Source organism: Pleurodeles waltl, chromosome 6, assembly GCF_031143425.1.
Source record: "Pleurodeles waltl isolate 20211129_DDA chromosome 6, aPleWal1.hap1.20221129, whole genome shotgun sequence".
NCBI classification, from domain to species: domain Eukaryota; kingdom Metazoa; phylum Chordata; class Amphibia; order Caudata; family Salamandridae; genus Pleurodeles; species Pleurodeles waltl.
Window position 1 is genome coordinate 82,393,179 of NC_090445.1, and position 23,897 is coordinate 82,417,075.

Sequence of the window (23,897 nt, forward strand, 5' to 3'; positions counted from 1 at the left end):
CGCAGCACTTCCCGCCCTGGGAGGCGCCGCTGGGAGCGGTCCTAGGCCTAGCCTTTCCTGCGCCCTTTCCTAGCCTGAGCCACCCGTGCTTACAGCGAGCTCGGAGTCCGCTCCGGTCCGTCCTGCCCTCCCCCCCCCCCCATCCTTTCAAAAAGAGGATTTTAAGGTCTCATCCCCGCTGGTGTTATGATTAAAGTAGGTATGAAAACTACTTTATGTCGGCAGTGGGATTTGATCACAGGACTGGGGAAAACACTGCTCTTGAATGTGACACCTTACACCGCTCGGCCATTCCGGCAGCCACTGGAACAAGGCTCTGGAGGCTGACTGCCACCTTGCGAAACAGGGAGAGTTCACACTGTTCTCTACTGGACATTTAAGTATGTGCCCAGAGAAAGGTTGAGAGGACAGATGCATGTATATACCAGAGTGAGCTCCAGAGAGACTGATGGGGACATAAGACTGGGGTAGAGCGACAGATGGAGAAAGAGAAAGGTGCCTGTGTCGAGTCAGCAGCAGAGAAAATGAAACAAAGGGGCCTCCTGGGATAACCACACACTACTTCCTCACAAAGAACACACAGAGGGTGTGTGAAATGATACAGTCACAGCAGCCTGGCTAGCTCAGTGGGTAGTGCATGAGACTCTTAATCACAGGGATGTGGGTTTGAGCCCCATGTTGGGCGTGATGCTTTTTAAAGGCTTCTCCTTTTTTGGGTTTAACATTAACTCTCACCTTTTTCAGATATTTCGCTGAGGCTTAAAACTACACACACAAGCATCCTGCAGTTTGCCTCACGATTCCCACAGGACTCCACACAACGCAGCACTTCCCGCCCTGGGAGGCGCCGCTGGGAGTGGTCCTAGGCCGAGCCTTTCCTGCGCCCTTTCCTACCCTGAGCCGCCCGTGCTTACAGCGAGCTCGGAGTCCGCTCCGGTCCGTCCTGTCCCCCAACATCCTTTCAAAAAGAGGAGTTTAAGGTCTCATCTCCGCTGGTGTTATGATTAAAGTAGGTATGAAAACTACTTCATGTCAGCAGCGGGATTTGATCACGGGACTGGGGAAGATACTGCTCTTGAATGTGGCACCTTACACCACTCGGCCATTCCGGCAGCCTCCGGAACATGGCTCTGGAGGCTGACTGCCACCTCGGGAAACAGGGAGAGTTCACACTGTTCTCTACTGGACATTTAAGTATGTGCCAAGAGACAGGTTGAGAGGACAGATGCATGTATGTACCAGAGTGAGCTCCAGAGAGACTGATGGGGACATAAGACTGGGGTAGAGCGAGAGATGGAGAAAGAGAAAGGTGCCTGTGTCGAGTCAGCAGCAGAGAAAATGAAACAAAGGGGCCTCCTTGGATAACCACACACTACTTCCTTACAAAGAACACACAGAGGGTGTGTGAAATGACACAGGCACAGCAGCCCGGCTACCTCAGTCGGTAGAGCATGAGTCTCTTAATCTCAGGGTCGTGGGTTCGAGCTCCACGTTGGGCGTGATGCTTTTTAAAGGCTTCTCCATTTTCGGGTTTAACATTAACTCTCACCTTTTTCAGATATTTCGCTAAGGCTTAAAACTACACACACACACACATCCTGCAGTTTCCTCACGATTCCCACAGGACTCCACACAACGCAGCACTTCCCGCCCTGGGAGGCGCCGCTGGGAGCGGTCCTAGGCCGAGCCTTTCCTGCGCCCTTTCCTAGCCTGAGCCACCTGTGCTTACAGCGAGCTCGGAGTCTGCTCCGGTCCGTCCTGTCCACCCCCATCCTTTCAAAAAGAGGAGTTTTACGGTAATATCCCCGCTGGTTTTATGATTAAAGTAGGTATGAAAACTACTTTATGTCGACAGCAGGATTTGATCACAGGACTGGGGAAGATACTGCTCTTGAATGTGGTGCCTTACACCGCTCAGCCATTCCGGCAGCCTCCGGAACACGGCTCTGGAGGCTGACTGCCACCTCACGAAACAGGGAGAGTTCACACTGTTCTCTACTGGACATTTAAGTATGTGCCCAGAGACAGGTTGAGAGGACAGATGCATGTATGTACCAGAGTGAGCTCCAGAGAGTCTGATGAGGACATAAGACTGGGGTAGAGCGAGAGATGGAGAAAGAGAAAGGTGCCTGTGTCGAGTCAGCAGCAGAGAAAATGAAACAAAGGGGCCTCCTGGGATAACCACACACTACTTCCTCACAAAGAACACACAGAGGGTGTGTGAAATGTCATAGACACAGCAGCCCGGCTAGCTCAGTCGGTAGAGCATGAGACTCTTAATCTCAGGGTCGTGGGTTCAAGCCCCACGTTGGGTGTGATGCTTTTTAAAGGCTACTCCATTTTCGGGTTTAACATAAACTCTCACCTTTTTCAGATATTTCGCTGAAGCTTAAAACTACACACACACACATCCTGCAGTTTGCCTCACGATTCCCACAGGACTCCACACAACGCAGCACTTCCCGCCCTGGGAGGCGCCGCTGGGAGCGGTCCTAGGCCGAGCCTTTCCTGCGCCCTTTCCTAGCCTGAGCCGCCCGTGCTTACAGCGAACTCGGAGTCCGCTCCGGTCCGTCCTGTCCCCCCCCATCCTTTCAAAAAGAGGAGTTTAATGTCTCATCCCTGCTGGTGTTATGATTAAAGTAGGTATGAAAACTACTTTATGTCGGCAGCGGGATCTGATCACAGGACTGGGGAAGATACTGCTCTTGAATGTGGCGCCTTACACCGCTCGGCCATTCCGGCAGCCTCCGGAGCACAGCTCTGGAGGCTGACTGCCACCCCGCGAAACAGGGAGCGTTCACACTGTTCTCTACTGGACATTTAAGTATGTGCCCAGAGACAGGTTGAGAGGACAGATGCATGTATGTACCAGAGTGAGCTCCAGAGAGACTGATGGGGACATAAGACTGGGGTAGAGCGAGAGATGGAGAAAGAGAAAGGTGCCTGTGTCGAGTCAGCAGCAGAGAAAATGAAACAAAGGGGCCTCCTGGGATAACCACACACTACTTCCTCACAAAGAACACACAGAGGGTGTGTGAAATGTCATAGGCACAGCAGCCCGGCTAGCTCAGTCGGTAGAGCATGAGACTCTTAATCTCAGGGTCGTGGGTTCGAGCCCCACGTTGGGCGTGATGCTTTTTAAAGGCTTCTCCCTTTTCGGGTTTAACATTAACTCTCACCTTTTTCAGATATTTTGCTGAGGCTTAAAAATACACAAACACACATCCTGCAGTTTGCCTCACGATTCCCACAGGACTCCACACAACGCAGCACTTCCCGCCCTGGGAGGCGCCGCTGGGAGCGGTTCTAGGCCGAGCCTTTCCTGCGCCCTTTCCTAGCCTGAGCCGCCCGTGCTTACAGCGAGCTCGGAGTCCGCTCCGATCCATCCTGTCCCCCCCCCCCATCCTTTCAAAAAGAGGAATTTAAAGTCTCTTCTCTGCTGGTGTTATGATTAAAGTAGGTATAAAAACTACTTTATGTCAGCAGCGGGATTAGATCACAGGAATGGGGAAAATACTGCTCTTGAATGTGGCACCTTACACCGCTCGGCCATTCCGGCAGCCTGAACATCACGGCTCTGGAGGCTGACTGCCATCTCGCGAAACAGTGAGAGTTCACACTGTTCTCTACTGGACATTTAAGTATGTGCCCAGAGACAGGTTGAAAGGACAGATGCATGTATATACCAGAGTGAGCTCCAGAGAGACTGATGGGGACATAAGACTGGGGTAGAGCGAGAGATGGAGAAAGAGAAAGGTGCCTGTGTCGAGTCAGCAGCAGAGAAAATGAAACAAAGGGGCCTCCTGGGATAACCACACACTACTTCCTCACAAAGAACACACAGAGGGTGTGTGAAATGACAGAGGCACAGCAGCCTGGCTAGCTCAGTCGGTAGAGCATGAGACTCTTAATCTCAGGGTTATGGGTTCGAGCCCCATGTCGGACGTGATGCTTTTTAAAGGCTTCTCCATTTTTGGGTTTAACATTAACTCTCACCTTTTTCAGATATTTCGCTGAGGCTTAAAACTACACACACACACACATCCTGCAGTTTCCTCACGATTCCTACAGGACTCCACACAACGCAGCACTTCCCGCCCTGGGAGGCGCCGCTGGGAGCGGTCCTAGGCTGAGCCTTTCCTGCACCCTTTCCTAGCCTGAGCCACCCGTGCTTACAGCGAGCTCGGAGTCCGCTCCGGTCCGTTCTGTTCCCCCCCATCCTGTCAAAATGAGGAGTTTAAGGTCTCATCCCCGCTGGTGTTATGATTAAGGTAGGTATGAAAACTACTTTATGTCTGCAGCGGTATTTGATCACAGGACTGGGGAAGATACTGCTCTTGAATGTGGCACCTTACACCGCTCGGCCATTCCGGCAGCCTCCGGAACACAGCTCTGGAGGCTGACTGCCACCTCGCGAAACAGGGAGAGTTCACAATCTTCTCTACTGGACATTTAAGTATGTGCCCAGAGACAGGTTGAGAGGACAGATGCATGTATATACCAGAGTGAGCTCCAGAGAGACTGATGGGGACATAAGACTGGGGTAGAGCGACAGATGGAGAAAGAGAAAGGTGCCTGTGTCGAGTCAGCAGCAGAGAAAATTAAACAAAGGGGCCTCCTGGGATAACCACACACTACTTCCTCACAAAGAACACTCAGAGGGTGTGTGAAATGATACAGTCACAGCAGCCTGGCTAGCTCAGTGGGTAGTGCATGAGACTCTTAATCTCAGGGTTGTGGGTTTGAGCCCCATGTTGGGCGTGATGCTTTTTAAAGGCTTCTCCTTTTTTGGGTTTAACATTAACTCTCACCTTTTTCAGATATTTCGCTGAGGCTTAAAACTACACACACAAGCATCCTGCAGTTTGCCTCACGATTCCCACAGGACTCCACACAACGCAGCACTTCCCGCCCTGGGAGGCGCCGCTGGGAGTGGTCCTAGGCCGAGCCTTTCCTGCGCCCTTTCCTAGCCTGAGCCGCCCGTGCTTACAGCGAGCTCGGAGTCCGCTCCGGTCCGTCCTGTCCCGCCCATCCTTTCAAAAAGAGGAGTTTAAGGTCTCATCTCCGCTGGTGTTATGATTAAAGTAGGTATGAAAACTACTTTATGTCAGCAGCGGGATTTGATCACGGGACTGGGGAAGATACTGCTCTTGAATGTGGCACCTTACACCACTCGGCCATTCCGGCAGCCTCCGGAACATGGCTCTGGAGGCTGACTGCCACCTCGCCAAACAGGGAGAGTTCACACTGTTCTCTACTGGACATTTAAGTATGTGCCAAGAGACAGGTTGAGAGGACAGATGCATGTATGTACCAGAGTGAGCTCCAGAGAGACTGATGGGGACATAAGAATGGGGTAGAGCGAGAGATGGAGAAAGAGAAAGGTGCCTGTGCCGAGTCAGCAGCAGAGAAAATGAAACAAAGGGGCCTCCTGGGATAACCACACACTACTTCCTCACAAAGAACACACAGAGGGTGTGTGAAATGTCATAGGCACAGCAGCCCGGCTAGCTCAGTCGGTAGAGCATGAGACTCTTAATCTCAGGGTCGTGAGTTCGAGCCCTACGTTGGGTGTGATGCTTTTTAAAGGCTACTCCATTTTCGGGTTTAACATAAACTCTCACCTTTTTCAGATATTTCGCTGAAGCTTAAAACTACACACACACACATCCTGCAGTTTGCCTCATGATTCCCACAGGACTCCACACAACGCAGCACTTCCCGCCCTGGGAGGCGCCGCTGGGAGCGGTCCTAGGCCGAGCCTTTCCTGCGCCCTTTCCTAGCCTGAGCCGCCCGTGCTTACAGCGAACTCGGAGTCAGCTCCGGTCCGTCCTGTCCCCCCCCATCCTTTCAAAAAGAGGAGTTTAATGTCTCATCCCTGCTGGTGTTATGATTAAAGTAGGTATGAAAACTACTTTATGTCGGCAGCGGGATATGATCACAGGACTGGGGAAGATACTGCTCTTGAATGTGGCGCCTTACACCGCTCGGCCATTCCGGCAGCCTCCGGAGCACAGCTCTGGAGGCTGACTGCCACCCCGCGAAACAGGGAGCGTTCACACTGTTCTCTACTGGACATTTAAGTATGTGCCCAGAGACAGGTTGAGAGGACAGATGCATGTATGTACCAGAGTGAGCTCCAGAGAGACTGATGGGGACATAAGACTGGGGTAGAGCGAGAGATGGAGAAAGAGAAAGGTGCCTGTGTCGAGTCAGCAGCAGAGAAAATGAAACAAAGGGGCCTCCTTGGATAACCACACACTACTTCCTCACAAAGAACACACAGAGGGTGTGTGAAATGTCATACGCACAGCAGCCAGGCTAGCTCAGTCGGTAGAGCATGAGACTCTTAATCTCAGGGTCGTGGGTTCGAGCCCCACGTTGGGTGTGATGCTTTTTAAAGGCTACTCCATTTTCGGGTTTAACATAAACTCTCACCTTTTTCAGATATTTCGCTGAAGCTTAAAACTACACACACACACATCCTGCAGTTTGCCTCACGATTCCCACAGGACTCCACACAACGCAGCACTTCCCGCCCTGGGAGGCGCCGCTGGGAGCGGTCCTAGGCCGAGCCTTTCCTGCGCCCTTTCCTAGCCTGAGCCGCCCGTGCTTACAGCGAACTCGGAGTCCGCTGCGGTCCGTCCTGTCCCCCCCCATCCTTTCAAAAAGAGGAGTTTAATGTCTCATCCTTGCTGGTGTTATGATTAAAGTAGGTATGAAAACTACTTTATGTCGGCAGCGGGATCTGATCACAGGACTGGGGAAGATACTGCTCTGGAATGTGGCACCTTACAGCGCTCGGCCATTCCGGCAGCCTTCGGAACACGGCTCTGGAGGCTGACTGCCACCTCGCGAAACAGGGAGAGTTCACACTGTTCTCTACTGGACATTTAAGTATGTGCCTAGAGACAGGTTGAGAGGACAGATGCATGTATGTACCAGAGTGAGCTCCAGAGAGACTGATGGGGACATAAGACTGGGGTAGAGCGAGAGATGGAGAAAGAGAAAGGTGCCTGTGTCGAGTCAGCAGCAGAGAAAATGAAACAAAGGGGCCTCCTGGGATAACCACACTCTACTTCCTCACAAAGAACACACAGAGGGTGTGTGAAATGATATAGGAACAACAGCCCGGCTAGCTCAGTCGGAAGAGCATGAGACTCTTAATCTCAGGGTCGTGGGTTCGAGCCCCACGTTGGGTGTGATTCTTTTTAAAGACTTCTCCATTTTCGGGTTTAACATTAACTCTCACCTTTTTCAGATATTTCGCTGAGGCTTAAAACTACACACACACACATCCTGCAGTTTGCCTCACGATTCCCACAGGACTCCACACAACGCAGCACTTCCCGCCCTGGGAGGCGCCGCTGGGAGTGATCCTAGGCCGAGCCTTTCCTGCGCCCTTTCCTAGCCTGAGCCGCCCGTGCTTACAGCGAGCTCGGAGTCCGCTCCGGCCCGTCCTGTCCCCCCCATCCTTTCAAAAAGAGGAGTTTAAGGTCTCATCTCCGCTGGTGTTATGATTAAAGTAGGTATGAAAACTACTTTATGTCAGCAGCGGGATTTGATCATGGGACTGGGGAAGATACTGCTCTTGAATGTGGCACCTTACACCACTCGGCCATTCCGGCAGCCTCAGGAACATAGCTCTGGAGGCTGACTGCCACCTTGCGAAACAGGGAGAGTTCACACTGTTCTCTACTGGACATTTAAGTATGTGCCAAGAGACAGGTTGAGAGGACAGATGCATGTATGTACCAGAGTGAGCTCCAGAGAGACTGATGGGGACATAAGACTGGGGTAGAGGGAGAGATGGAGAAAGAGAAAGGTGCCTGTGTCGAGTCAGCAGCAGAGAAAATGAAACAAAGGGGCCTCCTTGGATAACCACACACTACTTCCTCACAAAGAACACACAGAGGGTGTGTGAAATGACATGGGCACAGCAGCCTGGCTAGCTCAGTCGGTAGAGCATGAGACTCTTAATCTCAGGGTCGTGGGTTCGAGCCCTACGTTGGGCGTGATGCTTTTTAAAGGCTTCTCCATTTTCGGGTTTAACATTAACTCTCACTTTTTTCAGATATTTCGCTGAGGCTTAAAACTACACACACACACATCCTGCAGTTTGCCTCACGATTCCCACAGGACTCCACACAACGCAGCACTTCCCGCCCTGGGAGGCGCCGCTGGGAGCGGTCCTAGGCCGAACCTTTCCTGCGCCCTTTCCTAGCCTGAGCCACCTGTGCTTACAGCGAGCTCGGAGTACGCTCCGGTCCGTCCTGTCCACCCCCATCCTTTCAAAAAGAGGAGTTTTACGGTCTCATCCCCGCTGGTTTTATGATTAAAGTAGGTATGAAAACTACTTTATGTCGACAGCAGGATTTGATCACAGGACTGGGGAAGATACTGCTCTTGAATGTGGCGCCTTACATGGCTCGGCCATTCCGGCAGCCTCCGGAGCACAGCTCTGGAGGCTGACTGCCACCCCGCGAAACAGGGAGCGTTCACACTGTTCTCTACTGGACATTTAAGTATGTTCCCAGAGACAGGTTGAGAGGACAGATGCATGTATGTACCAGAGTGAGCTCCAGAGAGACTGATGGGGACATAAGACTGGGGTAGAGCGAGAGATGGAGAAAGAGAAAGGTGCCTGTGTCGAGTCAGCAGCAGAGAAAATGAAACAAAGGGGCCTCCTGGGATAACCACACACTACTTCCTCACAAAGAACACACAGAGGGTGTGTGAAATGTCATAGGCACAGCATCCCGGCTAGCTCAGTCGGTAGAGCATGAGACTCTTAATCTCAGGGTCGTGGGTTCGAGCCCCACGTTGGGCGTGATGCTTTTTAAAGGCTTCTCCCTTTTCGGGTTTAACATTAACTCTCACCTTTTTCAGATATTTTGCTGAGGCTTAAAAATACGCAAACACACATCCTGCAGTTTGCCTCACGATTCCCACAGGACTCCACACAATGCAGCACTTCCTGCCCTGGGAGGCGCCGCAGGGAGCGGTTCTAGGCCGAGCCTTTCCTGCGCCCTTTCCTAGCCTGAGCCGCCCGTGCTTACAGCGAGCTCGGAGTCCGCTCCGATCCATCCTGTCCCCCCCCATCCTTTTAAAAAGAGGAATTTAAAGTCTCTTCCCTGCTGGTGTTATGATTAAAGTAGGTATGAAAACGACTTTATGTCAGCAGCGGGATTAGATCACAGGAATGGGGAAGATACTGCTCTTGAATGTGGTGCCTTACACCGCTCAGCCATTCCGGCAGCCTCCGGGACACAGCTCTGGAGGCTGACTGCCACCTCGCGAAATAGGGAGAGTTCACACTGTTCTCTACTGGACATTTAAGTATGTGCCCAGAGACAGGTTGAGAGGACAGATGCATGTATGTACCAGAGTGAGCTCCAGAGAGTCTGATGAGGACATAAGACTGGGGTAGAGCGAGAGATGGAGAAAGAGAAAGGTGCCTGTGTCGAGTCAGCAGCAGAGAAAATGAAACAAAGGGGCCTCCTGGGATAACCACACACTACTTCCTCACAAAGAACACACAGAGGGTGTGTGAAATGACATAGGCACAGCATCCTGGCTAGCTCAGTCGGTAGAGCATGAGACTCTTAATCTCAGGGTCGTGGGTTCGAGCCCTACGTTGGGCGTGATGCTTTTTAAAGGCTTCTCCATTTTCGGGTTTAACATTAACTCTCACCTTTTTCAGATATTTCGCTAAGGCTTAAAACTACACACACACACACACATCCTTTAGTTTCCTCACGATTCCCACAGGACTCCACACAACGCAGCACTTCCCGCCCTGGGAGGCGCCGCTGGGAGCGGTCCTAGGCCGAGCCTTTCCTGCGCCCTTTCCTAGCCTGAGCCACCTGTGCTTACAGCGAGCTCGGAGTCCGCTCCGGTCCGTCCTGTCCACCCCCATCCTTTCAAAAAGAGGAGTTTTACGGTCTCATCCCCGCTGGTTTTATGATTAAAGTAGGTATGAAAACTACTTTATGTCGACAGCAGGATTTGATCACAGGACTGGGGAAGATACTGCTCTTGAATGTGGTGCTTTACACCGCTCAGCCATTCCGGCAGCCTTCGGAACACGGCTCTGGAGGCTGACTGCCACCTCGCGAAACAGGGAGAGTTCACACTGTTCTCTACTGGACATTTAAGTATGTGCCCAGAGACAGGTTGAGAGGACAGATGCATGTATGTACCAGAGTGAGCTCCAGTGAGTCTGATGAGGACATAAGACAGGGGTAGAGCGAGAGATGGAGAAAGAGAAAGGTGCCTGTGTCGAGTCAGCAGCAGAGAAAATGAAACAAAGGGGCCTCCTGGGATAACCACACACTACTTCCTCACAAAGAACACACAGAGGGTGTGTGAAACGTCATAGGCACAGCAGCCCGGCTAGCTCAGTCGGTAGAGCATGAGACTCTTAATCTCAGGGTCGTGGGTTCGAGCCCCACGTTGGGTGTGATGCTTTTTAAAGGCTACTCCATTTTCGGGTTTAACATAAACTCTCACCTTTTTCAGATATTTCGCTGAAGCTTAAAACTACACACACACACATCCTGCAGTTTGCCTCACGATTCCCACAGGTCTCCACACAACGCAGCACTTCCCGCCCTGGGAGGCGCCGCTGGGAGCGGTCCTAGGCCGAGCCTTTCCTAGCCTGAGCCGCCCGTGCTTACAGCGAACTCGGAGTCCGCTCCGGTCCATCCTGTCCCCCCCCATCCTTTCAAAAAGAGGAGTTTAATGTCTCATCCCTGCTGGTGTTATGATTAAAGTAGGTATGAAAACTACTTTATGTCGGCAGCGGGATCTGATCACAGGACTGGGGAAGATACTGCTCTTGAATGTGGCACCTTACACCGCTCGGCCATTCCGGCAGCCACTGGAACAAGGCTCTGGAGGCTGACTGCCACCTTGCGAAACAGGGAGAGTTCACACTGTTCTCTACTGGACATTTAAGTATGTGCCCAGAGACAGGTTGAGAGGACAGAGGCATGTACGTACCAGAGTGAGCTCCAGAGAGACTGATGAGGACATAAGGCTGGGGTAGAGCGAGAGATGGAGAAAGAGAAAGGTGCCTGTGTCGAGTCAGCAGCAGAGAAAATGAAACAAAGGGGCCTCCTGGGATAACCACACACTACTTCCTCACAAAGAACACACAGAGGGTGTGTGAAATAACATAGGCACAGCAGCCCGGCTAGCTCAGTCGGTAGAGTATGAGACTCTTAATCTCAGGGTCTTGGGTTTGAGCCCCACGTTGGGTGTGATGCTTTTTTAAAGGCTTCTCCATTTTCGGGTTTAACATTAACTCTCACCTTTTTCAGATATTTCGCTGAGGCTTAAAACTACACACACACACATCCTGCAGTTTGCCTCACGATTCCCAAAGGACTCCACACAACGCAGCACTTCCTGCCCAGGGAGGCGCCGCTGGGATTGGTCCTAGGCCGAGCCTTTCCTGCGCCCTTTCCTAGCCTGAGCCGCCCGTGCTTACAGCGAGCTCGGAGTCCGCTCCGGTCCGTCCTGTCCACCCCCATCCTTTCAAAAAGATGAGTTTTACGGTCTCATCCCCGCTAGTGTTATGATTAAAGTAGGTATGAAAACTACTTTATGTCAGCAGCGGGATTTGATCACAGGACTGGGGAAGATACTGCTCTTGAATGTGGCACCTTACACCGCTCGGCCATTCCGGCAGCCTCCGGAACATGGCTCTGGAGGCTGACTGCCACCTCGCGAAACAGGGAGAGTTCACACTGTTCTCTACTGGACATTTAAGTATGTGCCCAGAGACAGGTTGAGAGTACAGATGCATGTATGTACCAGAGTGAGCTCCAGAGAGACTGATGGGGACATAAGACTGGGGTAGAGCGAGAGATGGAGAAAGAGAAAGGTGCCTGTGACGAGTCAGCAGCAGAGAAAATGAAACAAAGGGGCCTCCTGGGATAACCAAACACTACTTCCTCACAAAGAACACACAGAGGGTGTGTGAAATGACATAGGAACAGCAGCCTGGCTAGCTCAGTCGGTACGGCATGAAACTCTTAATCTCAGGGTCGTGGGTTCGAGCCCCATGTTGGGCGTGATGCTTTTTAAAGGCTTCTCCATTTTCGGGTTTAACATTAACTCTCACCTTTTTCAGATATTTCGCTGAGGCTTAAAACTACACACACACACATCCTGCAGTTTGCCTCACGATTCCCACAGGACTCCACACAACGCAGCACTTCCCGCCCTGGGAGGCGCCGCTGGGAGCGGTCCTAGGCCGAGCCTTTCCTGCGCCCTTTCCTAGCCTGAGCCGCCGGTGCTTACAGCGAGCTCGGAGTCCACTCCGGTCCGTCCTGTCCCCCCCCATCCTTTCAAAAAGAGGAGTTTAAGGTCTCATCCCTGCTGGTGTCTTGATTAAAGTAGGTATGAAAACTACTTTATGTCAGCAGCGGGATTTGATCACGGGACTGGGGAAAATACTGCTCTTGAATGTGGCACCTTACACCGCTCGGCCATTCCGGCAGCCTCTGGAACATCGCTCTTGAGGCTGACTGCCACCTCGCGAAACAGGGAGAGTTCACACTGTTCTCTACTGGACATTTAAGTATGTGCTCAGAGACAGGTTGAGAGGACAGATGCATGAGTGTACCAGAGTGAGCTCCAGGGAGACTGATGACGACATAAGACTGGGGTAGAGCGAGAGATGGAGAAAGAGAAAGGTGCCTGTGTCGAGTCAGCAGCAGAGAAAATGAAACAAAGGGGCCTCCTGGGATAACCACACACTACTTCCTCACAAAGAACACACAGAGGGTGTGTGAAATGACGTAGGAACAGCAGCCTGGCTAGCTCAGTCGGTACGGCATGAAACTCTTAATCTCAGGGTTGTGGGTTCGAGCCCCATGTTGGGCGTGATGCTTTTTAAAGGCTTCTCCTTTTTTGGGTTTAACATTAACTCTCACCTTTTTCAGATATTTCGCTGAGGCTTAAAACTACACACACAAGCATCCTGCAGTTTGCCTCACGATTCCCACAGGACTCCACACAACGCAGCACTTCCCGCCCTGGGAGGCGCCGCTGGGAGTGGTCCTAGGCCGAGCCTTTCCTGCGCCCTTTCCTACCCTGAGCCGCCCGTGCTTACAGCGAGCTCGGAGTCCGCTCCGGTCCGTCCTGTCCCCCCCCATCCTTTCAAAAAGAGGAGTTTAAGGTCTCATCCCTGCTGGTGTCTTGATTAAAGTAGGTATGAAAACTACTTTATGTCAGCAGCGGGATTTGATCACGGGACTGGGGAAGATACTGCTCTTGAATGTGGCACCTTACACCACTCGGCCATTCCGGCAGCCTCCGGAACATTGCTCTGGAGGCTGACTGCCACCTCGGGAAACAGGGAGAGTTCACACTGTTCTCTACTGGACATTTAAGTATGTGCCAAGAGACAGGTTGAGAGGACGGATGCATGTATGTACCAGAGTGAGCTCCAGAGAGACTGATGGGGACATAAGACTGGGGTAGAGCGAGAGATGGAGAAAGAGAAAGGTGCCTGTGTCGAGTCAGCAGCAGAGAAAATGAAACAAAGGGGCCTCCTTGGATAACCACACACTACTTCCTCACAAAGAACACACAGAGGGTGTGTGAAATGACATAGGCACAGCAGCCTGGCTAGCTCAGTCGGTAGAGCATGAGACTCTTAATCTCAGGGATGTGGGTTTGAGCCCCATGTTGGGCGTGATGCTTTTTAAAGGCTTCTCCTTTTTTGGGTTTAACATTAACTCTCACCTTTTTCAGATATTTCGCTGAGGCTTAAAACTACACACACAAGCATCCTGCAGTTTGCCTCACGATTCCCACAGGACTCCACACAACGCAGCACTTCCCGCCCTGGGAGGCGCCGCTGGGAGTGGTCCTAGGCCGAGCCTTTCCTGCGCCCTTTCCTACCCTGAGCCGCCCGTGCTTACAGCGAGCTCGGAGTCCGCTCCGGTCCGTCCTGTCCCCCCCCATCCTTTCAAAAAGAGGAGTTTAAGGTCTCATCCCTGCTGGTGTCTTGATTAAAGTAGGTATGAAAACTACTTTATGTCAGCAGCGGGATTTGATCACGGGACTGGGGAAAATACTGCTCTTGAATGTGGCACCTTACACCGCTCGGCCATTCCGGCAGCCTCTGGAACATCGCTCTTGAGGCTGACTGCCACCTCGCGAAACAGGGAGAGTTCACACTGTTCTCTACTGGACATTTAAGTATGTGCTCAGAGACAGGTTGAGAGGACAGATGCATGAGTGTACCAGAGTGAGCTCCAGGGAGACTGATGACGACATAAGACTGGGGTAGAGCGAGAGATGGAGAAAGAGAAAGGTGCCTGTGTCGAGTCAGCAGCAGAGAAAATGAAACAAAGGGGCCTCCTGGGATAACCACACACTACTTCCTCACAAAGAACACACAGAGGGTGTGTGAAATGACATAGGAACAGCAGCCTGGCTAGCTCTGTCGGTACGGCATGAAACTCTTAATCTCAGGGTCGTGGGTTCGAGCCCCATGTTGGGCGTGATGCTTTTTAAAGGCTTCTCCATTTTCGGGTTTAACATTAACTCTCACCTTTTTCAGATATTTCGCTGAGGCTTAAAACTACACACACACACATCCTGCAGTTTGCCTCACGATTCCCACAGGACTCCACACAACGCAGCACTTCCCGCCCTGGGAGGCGCCGCTGGGAGTGATCCTAGGCCGAGCCTTTCCTGCGCCCTTTCCTAGCCTGAGCCACCCGTGCTTACAGCGAGCTCGGAGTCCGCTCCGGTCCGTCCTGTCCCCCCCATCCTTTCAAAAAGAGGAGTTTAAGGTCTCATCTCCGCTGGTGTTATGATTAAAGTAGGTATGAAAACTACTTTATGTCAGCAGCGGGATTTGATCACGGGACTGGGGAAGATACTGCTCTTGAATGTGGCACCTTACACCACTCGGCCATTCCGGCAGCCTCAGGAACATGGCTCTGGAGGCTGACTGCCACCTTGCGAAACAGGGAGAGTTCACACTGTTCTCTACTGGACATTTAAGTATGTGCCAAGAGACAGGTTGAGAGGACAGATGCATGTATGTACCAGAGTGAGCTCCAGAGAGACTGATGGGGACATAAGACTGGGGTAGAGCGAGAGATGGAGAAAGAGAAAGGTGCCTGTGTCGAGTCAGCAGCAGAGAAAATGAAACAAAGGGGCCTCCTGGGATAACCACACACTACTTCCTCACAAAGAACACACAGAGGGTGTGTGAAATGACATAGGCACAGCAGCCCGGCTAGCTCAGTCGGTAGAGCATGAGACTCTTAATCTCAGGGTCGTGGGTTCGAGCTCCACATTGGGCATGATGCTTTTTAAAGGCTTCTCCATTTTCGGGTTTAACATTAACTCTCACCTTTTTCAGATATTTCGCTGAGGCTTAAAACTACACACACACACACATCCTGCAATTTCCTCACGATTCCCACAGGACTCCACACAACGCAGCACTTCCCGCCCTGGGAGGCGCTGCTGGGAGCGGTCCTAGGCCTAGCCTTTCCTGCGCCCTTTCCTAGCCTGAGCCACCCGTGCTTACAGCGAGCTCGGAGTCCGCTCCGGTCCGTCCTGCCCTCCCCCCCCCCCCCATCCTTTAAAAAAGAGGAATTTAAGGTCTCATCCCCGCTGGTGTTATGATTAAAGTAGGTATGAAAACTACTTTATGTCAGCAGTGGGATTTGATCACAGGACTGGGGAAAACACTGCTCTTGAATGTGACACCTTACACCGCTCGGCCATTCCGGCAGCCACTGGAACAAGGCTCTGGAGGCTGACTGCCACCTTGCGAAACAGGGAGAGTTCACACTGTTCTCTACTGGACATTTAAGTATGTGCCCAGAGACAGGTTGAGAGGACAGATGCATGTATATACCAGAGTGAGCTCCAGAGAGACTGATGGGGACATAAGACTGGGGTAGAGCGACAGATGGAGAAAGAGAAAGGTGCCTGTGTCGAGTCAGCAGCAGAGAAAATGAAACAAAGGGGCCTCCTGGGATAACCACACACTACTTCCTCACAAAGAACACACAGAGGGTGTGTGAAATGATACAGTCACAGCAGCCTGGCTAGCTCAGTGGGTAGTGCATGAGACTCTTAATCTCAGGGATGTGGGTTTGAGCCCCATGTTGGGTGTGATGCTTTTTAAAGGCTTCTCCTTTTTTGGGTTTAACATTAACTCTCACCTTTTTCAGATATTTCGCTGAGGCTTAAAACTACACACACAAGCATCCTGCAGTTTGCCTCACGATTCCCACAGGACTCCACACAACGCAGCACTTCCCGCCCTGGGAGGCGCCGCTGGGAGTGGTCCTAGGCCGAGCCTTTCCTGCGCCCTTTCCTACCCTGAGCCGCCCGTGCTTACAGCGAGCTCGGAGTCCGCTCCGGTCCGTCCTGTCCCCCCCATCCTTTCAAAAAGAGGAGTTTAAGGTCTCATCTCCGCTGGTGTTATGATTAAAGTAGGTATGAAAACTACTTTATGTCAGCAGCGGGATTTGATCACAGGACTGGGGAAGATACTGCTCTTGAATGTGGCACCTTACACCACTCGGCCATTCCGGCAGCCTCCGGAACATGGCTCTGGAGGCTGACTGCCACCTCGGGAAACAGGGAGAGTTCACACTGTTCTCTACTGGACATTTAAGTATGTGCCAAGAGACAGGTTGAGAGGACAGATGCATGTATGTACCAGAGTGAGCTCCAGAGAGACTGATGGGGACATAAGACTGGGGTAGAGCGAGAGATGGAGAAAGAGAAAGGTGCCTGTGTCGAGTCAGCAGCAGAGAAAATGAAACAAAGGTGCCTCCTTGGATAACCACACACTACTTCCTTACAAAGAACACACAGAGGGTGTGTGAAATGACACAGGCACAGCAGCCCGGCTACCTCAGTCGGTAGAGCATGAGTCTCTTAATCTCAGGGTCGTGGGTTCGAGCTCCACGTTGGGCGTGATGCTTTTTAAAGGCTTCTCCATTTTCGGGTTTAACATTAACTCTCACCTTTTTCAGATATTTCGCTAAGGATTAAAACTACACACACACACACATCCTGCAGTTTCCTCACGATTCCCACAGGACTCCACACAACGCAGCACTTCCCGCCCTGGGAGGCGCCGCTGGGAGCGGTCCTAGGCCGAGCCTTTCCTGCGCCCTTTCCTAGCCTGAGCCACCTGTGCTTACAGCGAGCTCGGAGTCTGCTCCGGTCCGTCCTGTCCACCCCCATCCTTTCAAAAAGAGGAGTTTTACGGTCATATCCCCGCTGGTTTTATGATTAAAGTAGGTATGAAAACTACTTTATGTCGGCAGCGGGATCTGATCACAGGACTGGGGAAGATACTGCTCTTGAATGTGGCGCCTTACACCGCTCGGCCATTCCGGCAGCCTCCGGAGCACAGCTCTGGAGGCTGACTGCCACCCCGCGAAACAGGGAGCGTTCACACTGTTCTCTACTGGACATTTAAGTATGTGCCCAGAGACAGGTTGAGAGGACAGATGCATGTATGTACCAGAGTGAGCTCCAGAGAGACTGATGGGGACATAAGACTGGGGTAGAGCGAGAGATGGAGAAAGAGAAAGGTGCCTGTGTCGAGTCAGCAGCAGAGAAAATGAAACAAAGGGGCCTCCTGGGATAACCACACACTACTTCCTCACAAAGAACACACAGAGGGTGTGTGAAACGTCATAGGCACAGCAGCCCGGCTAGCTCAGTCGGTAGAGCATGAGACTCTTAATCTCAGGGTCGTGGGTTCGAGCCCCACGTTGGGCGTGATGCTTTTTAAAGGCTTCTCCCTTTTCGGGTTTAACATTAACTCTCACCTTTTTCAGATATTTTGCTGAGGCTTAAAAATACACAAACACACATCCTGCAGTTTGCCTCACGATTCCCACAGGACTCCACACAACGCAGCACTTCCCGCCCTGGGAGGCGCCGCTGGGAGCGGTTCTAGGCCGAGCCTTTCCTGCGCCCTTTCCTAGCCTGAGCCGCCCGTGCTTACAGCGAGCTCGGAGTCCGCTCCGATCCATCCTGTCCCCCCCCCCCATCCTTTCAAAAAGAGGAATTTAAAGTCTCTTCTCTTCTGGTGTTATGATTAAAGTAGGTATAAAAACTACTTTATGTCAGCAGCGGGATTAGATCACAGGAATGGGGAAAATACTGCTCTTGAATGTGGCACCTTACACCGCTCGGCCATTCCGGCAGCCTTCGGAACATGGCTCTGGAGGCTAACTGCCACCTCGCGAAACAGGGAGAGTTCACTCTGTTCTCTACTGGACATTTAAGTATGTGCCTAGAGACAGGTTGAGAGGACAGATGCATGTATGTACCAGAGTGAGCTCCAGAGAGACTGATGGGGACATAAGACTGGGGTAGAGCGAGAGATGGAGAAAGAGAAAGGTGCCTGTGTCGAGTCAGCAGCAGAGAAAATGAAACAAAGGGGCCTCCTGGGATAACCACACACTACTTCCTCACAAAGAACACACAGAGGGTGTGTGAAATGATATAGGAACAACAGCCCGGCTAGCTCAGTCGGTAGAGCATGAGACTCTTAATCTCAGGGTTGTGGGTTCGAGCCCCACGTTGGGTGATGCTTTTTAAAGGCTTCTCCATTTTCGGGTTTAACATTAACTCTCACCTTTTTCAGATATTTCGCTGAGGCTTAAAACTACACACACACACATCCTGCAGTTTGCCTCACGATTCCCACATGACTCCACACAACGCAGCACTTCCCGCCCTGGGAGCCGCCGCTGGGAGTGATCCTAGGCCGAGCCTTTCCTGCGCCCTTTCCTAGCCTGAGCCGCCCGTGCTTACAGCGAGCTCGGAGTCCGCTCCGGTCCGTCCTGTCCCCCCCATCCTTTCAAAAAGAGGAGTTTAAGGTCTCATCTCCGCTGGTGTTATGATTAAAGTAGGTATGAAAACTACTTTATGTCAGCAGCGGGATTTGATCACGGGACTGGGGAAGATACTGCTCTTGAATGTGGCACCTTACACCACTCGGCCATTCCGGCAGCCTCAGGAACATGGCTCTGGAGGCTGACTGCCACCTTGCGAAACTGGGAGAGTTCACACTGTTCTCTACTGGACATTTAAGTATGTGCCAAGAGACAGGTTGAGAGGACAGATGCATGTATGTACCAGAGTGAGCTCCAGAGAGACTGATGGGGACATAAGACTGGGGTAGAGCGAGAGATGGAGAAAGAGAAAGGTGCCTGTGTCGAGTCAGCAGCAGAGAAAATGAAACAAAGGGGCCTCCTTGGATAACCACACACTACTTCCTCACAAAGAACACACAGAGGGTGTGTGAAATGACATGGGCACAGCAGCCTGGCTAGCTCAGTCGGTAGAGCATGAGACTCTTAATCTCAGGGTCGTGGGTTCGAGCCCTACGTTGGGCGTGATGCTTTTTAAAGGCTTCTCCATTTTCGGGTTTAACATTAACTCTCACCTTTTTCAGATATTTCGCTGAGGCTTAAAACTACACACACACACATCCTGCAGTTTGCCTCACGATTCCCACAGGACTCCACACAACGCAGCACTTCCCGCCCTGGGAGGCGCCGCTGGGAGCGGTCCTAGGCCGAGCCTTTCCTGCGCCCTTTCCTAGCCTGAGCCACCTGTGCTTACAGCGAGCTCGGAGTACGCTCCGGTCCGTCCTGTCCACCCCCATCCTTTCAAAAAGAGGAGTTTTACGGTCTCATCCCCGCTGGTTTTATGATTAAAGTAGGTATGAAAACTACTTTATGTCGACAGCAGGATTTGATCACAGGACTGGGGAACATACTGCTCTTGAATGTGGCGCCTTACACCGCTCGGCCATTCCGGCAGCCTCCGGAGCACAGCTCTGGAGGCTGACTGCCACCCCGCGAAACAGGGAGCGTTCACACTGTTCTCTACTGGACATTTAAGTATGTGCCCAGAGACAGGTTGAGAGGACAGATGCATGTATGTACCAGAGTGAGCTCCAGAGAGACAGATGGGGACATAAGACTGGGGTAGAGCGAGAGATGGAGAAAGAGAAAGGTGCCTGTGTCGAGTCAGCAGCAGAGAAAATGAAACAAAGGGGCCTCCTGGGATAACCACACACTACTTCCTCACAAAGAACACACAGAGGGTGTGTGAAATGTCATAGGCACAGCAGCCCGGCTAGCTCAGTCGGTAGAGCATGAGACTCTTAATCTCAGGGTTGTGGGTTCGAGCCCCACGTTGGGCGTGATGCTTTTTAAAGGCTTCTCCCTTTTCGGGTTTAACATTAACTCTCACCTTTTTCAGATATTTTGCTAAGGCTTAAAAATACACAAACACACATCCTGCAGTTTGCCTCACGATTCCCACAGGACTCCACACAACGCAGCACTTCCTGCCCTGGGAGGCGCCGCTGGGAGCGGTTCTAGGCCGAGCATTTCCTGCGCCCTTTCCTAGCCTGAGCCGCCCGTGCTTACAGCGAGCTCGGAGTCCGCTCCGATCCATCCTGTCCCCCCCCATCCTTTCAAAAAGAGGAATTTAAAGTCTCTTCCCTGCTGGTGTTATGATTAAAGTAGGTATGAAAACTACTTTATGTCAGCAGCAGGATTAGATCACAGGACTGGGGAAGATACTGCTCTTGAATGTGGTGCCTTACACCGCTCAGCCATTCCGGCAGCCTCCGGAACACTGCTCTGGAGGCTGACTGCCACCTCGCGAAACAGGGAGAGTTCACACTGTTCTCTACTGGACATTTAAGTATGTGCCCAGAGACAGGTTGAGAGGACAGATGCATGTATGTACCAGAGTGAGCTCCAGAGAGTCTGATGAGGACATAAGACTGGGGTAGAGCGAGAGATGGAGAAAGAGAAAGGTGCCTGTGTCGAGTCAGCAGCAGAGAAAATGAAACAAAGGGGCCTCCTGGGATAACCACACACTACTTCCTCACAAAGAACACACAGAGGGTGTGTGAAATGACATAGGCACAGCATCCCGGCTAGCTCAGTCGGTAGAGCATGAGACTCTTAATCTCAGGGTCGAGGGTTCGAGCCCTACGTTGGGCGTGATGCTTTTTAAAGGCTTCTCCATTTTCGGGTTTAACATTTACTCTCACCTTTTTCAGATATTTCGCTAAGGCTTAAAACTACACACACACACACATCCTGCAGTTTCCTCACGATTCCCACAGGACTCCACACAACGCAGCACTTCCCGCCCTGGGAGGCGCCGCTGGGAGCGGTCCTAGGCCGAGCCTTTCCTGCGCCCTTTCCTAGCCTGAGCCACCTGTGCTTACAGCGAGCTCGGAGTCTGCTCCGGTCCGTCCTGTCCACCCCCATCCTTTCAAAAAGAGGAGTTTTACGGTCATATCCCCGCTGGTTTTATGATTAAAGTAGGTATGAAAACTACTTTATGTCAACAGCGGGATTTGATCACAAGACTGGGGAAGATACTGCTCTTGAATGTGGCGCCTAACACCGCTCGGCCATTCGGCAGCCTCCCGAACACGGCTCTGGAGGCTGACTGCCACCTCGCGAAACAGGGAGAGTTCACACTGTTCTCTACTGGACATTTAAGTATGTGCCCAGAGACAGGTTGAGAGGACAGATGCATGTATGTACCAGATTGAGCTCCAGAGAGACAGATGGGGACATAAGACTGGGGTAGAGCGAGAGATGGAGAAAGAGAAAGGTGCCTGTGTCGAGTCAGCAGCAGAAAAAATGAAACAAAGGGGCCTCCTGGGATAACCACACACTACTTCCTCACAAAGAACACACAGAGGGTGTGTGAAATGACATAGGCACAGCAGTCCGGCTAGCGCAGTGGGTAGTGCATGAGACTCTTAATCTCAGGGTTGTGGGTTCGAGCCCCATGTTGGGCGTGATGCTTTTTAAAGGCTTCTCCTTTTTCGGGTTTAACATTAACTCTCACCTTTTTCAGATATTTTGCTGTGGCTTAAAACTACACACACAAGCATCCTGCAGTTTGCCTCACGATTCCCATAGGACTCCACACAACGCAGCACTTCCCGCCCTGGGAGGCGCCGCTGGGAATGGTCCTAGGCCGAGCCTTTCCTGCGCCCTTTCCTAGCCTGAGCCGCCTGTGCTTACAGCGAGCTTGGAGACCGCTCCGGTCCGTCCTGTCCCCCCCATCCTTTCAAAAAGAGGAGTTTAAGGTCTCATCCTCGCTGGTGTTATGATTAAAGTAGGTATGAAAACTACTTTATGTCGGCAGCGGGATTTGATCACGGGACTGGGAAAGATACTGCTCTTGAATGTGGCACCTTACACCGCTCGGCCATTCCAGCAGCCTCCAGAACATGCCTCTGGAGGCTGACTGCCACCTCGTGAAACAGGGAGCGTTCACACTGTTCTCTACTGGACATTTAAGTATGTGCCCAGAGACAGGTTGAGAGGACAGATGCATGTATGTACCAGAGTGAGCTCCAGAGAGACTGATGGGGACATAAGACTGGGGTAGAGCGAGAGATGGAGAAAGAGAAAGGTGCCTGTGTCGAGTCAGCAGCAGAGAAAATGAAACAAAGGGGCCTCCTGGGATAACCACACACTACTTCCTCACAAAGAACACACAGAGGGTGTGTGAAATAACAAAGGCACAGCAGCCCGGCTAGCTCAGTTGGTAGAGCATGAGACTCTTAATCTCAGGGTTGTGGGTTCGAGCCCCACGTTGGGTGTGATGCTTTTTAAAGGCTTCTCCATTTTGGGGTTTAACATTAACTCTAACCTTTTTCAGATATTTCGCTGTGGCTTAAAACTACACACACACACATCCTGCAGTTTGCCTCACGATTCCCACAGGACTCCACACAACGCAGCACTTCCCGCCCTGGGAGGCACCGCTGGGAGTGGTCATGGCCGAGCCTTTCCTGCTCCCTTTCCTAGCCTGAGCCGCCCGTGCTTACAGCGAGCTCGGACACCGCTCCTGTCCGTCCTGTCCCCCCCCCCCTTCCCATCCTTTCAAAAAGAGGAGTTTAAAGTCTCATCCCCGCTGGTGTTATGATTAAAGTAGGTATGAAAACTACTTGGCAGGCAGTGGGATTTGATCACGGGACTGGGGAAGATACTGCTCTTGAATGTGCACCTTACACCGCTCGGCCATTCCGGCAGCCTCCGGAACATGGCTCTGGAGGCTGACTGCCACCTCGCGAAACAGGGAGAGTTCACACTGTTCTCTACTGGACATTTAAGTATGTGCCCAGAGACAGGTTGAGAGTACAGATGCATGTATGTACCAGAGTGAGCTCCAAAGAGACTGATGGGGACATAAGACTGGGGTAGAGCGAGAGATGGAGAAAGAGAAAGGTGCCTGTGTCGAGTCAGCAGCAGAGAAAATGAAACAAAGGGGCCTCCTGGGATAACCACACACTACTTCCTCACAAAGAACACACAGAGGGTGTGTGAAATGACATAGGAACAGCAGCCTGGCTAGCTCAGTCGGTACAGCATGAAACTCTTAATCTCAGGGTCGTGGGTTCAAGCCCTACGTTGGGCGTGATGCTTTTTAAAGGCTTCTCCATTTTCGGGTTTAACATTAACTCTCACCTTTTTCAGATATTTCGCTAAGGCTTAAAACTACACACACACACACATCCTGCAGTTTGCCTCACGATTCCCACAGGACTCCACACAACGCAGCACTTCCCGCCCTGGGAGGCGCCGCTGGGAGCGGTCCTAGGCCGAGCCTTTCCTGCTCCCTTTCCTAGCCTGAGCCGCCCGTGCTTACAGCGAGCTCGGAGTCCGCTCCGGTCCGTCCTGTCCACCCCCATCCTTTCAAAAAGAGGAGTTTTACGGTCATATCCCCGCTGGTTTTATGATTAAAGTAGGTATGAAAACTACTTTATGTCGACAGCAGGATTTGATCACAGGACTAGGGAAGATACTGCTCTTGAATGTGGCACC

General features: G+C 51.9%; 5 non-coding genes across 5 annotated transcripts; all 5 read left to right on the forward strand.

The window, feature by feature from the left end:
- Positions 1–2,242: 2,242 nt before the first annotated feature.
- Positions 2,243–2,315, forward strand: TRNAK-CUU (transfer RNA lysine (anticodon CUU)). The gene has a single exon. It is a non-coding gene; the product is annotated as a tRNA-Lys (tRNA).
- A 741-nt stretch (positions 2,316–3,056) lies between these two features.
- TRNAK-CUU (transfer RNA lysine (anticodon CUU)) lies at positions 3,057–3,129 on the forward strand. The gene has a single exon. It is a non-coding gene; the product is annotated as a tRNA-Lys (tRNA).
- Positions 3,130–10,389: 7,260 nt separating this feature from the next.
- On the forward strand, positions 10,390–10,462 carry TRNAK-CUU (transfer RNA lysine (anticodon CUU)). Its single transcript has one exon. It is a non-coding gene; the product is annotated as a tRNA-Lys (tRNA).
- A 7,252-nt stretch (positions 10,463–17,714) lies between these two features.
- On the forward strand, positions 17,715–17,787 carry TRNAK-CUU (transfer RNA lysine (anticodon CUU)). Its single transcript has one exon. It is a non-coding gene; the product is annotated as a tRNA-Lys (tRNA).
- A 2,370-nt stretch (positions 17,788–20,157) lies between these two features.
- TRNAK-CUU (transfer RNA lysine (anticodon CUU)) lies at positions 20,158–20,230 on the forward strand. The gene has a single exon. It is a non-coding gene; the product is annotated as a tRNA-Lys (tRNA).
- The last annotated feature ends 3,667 nt before the right edge of the window (positions 20,231–23,897 follow it).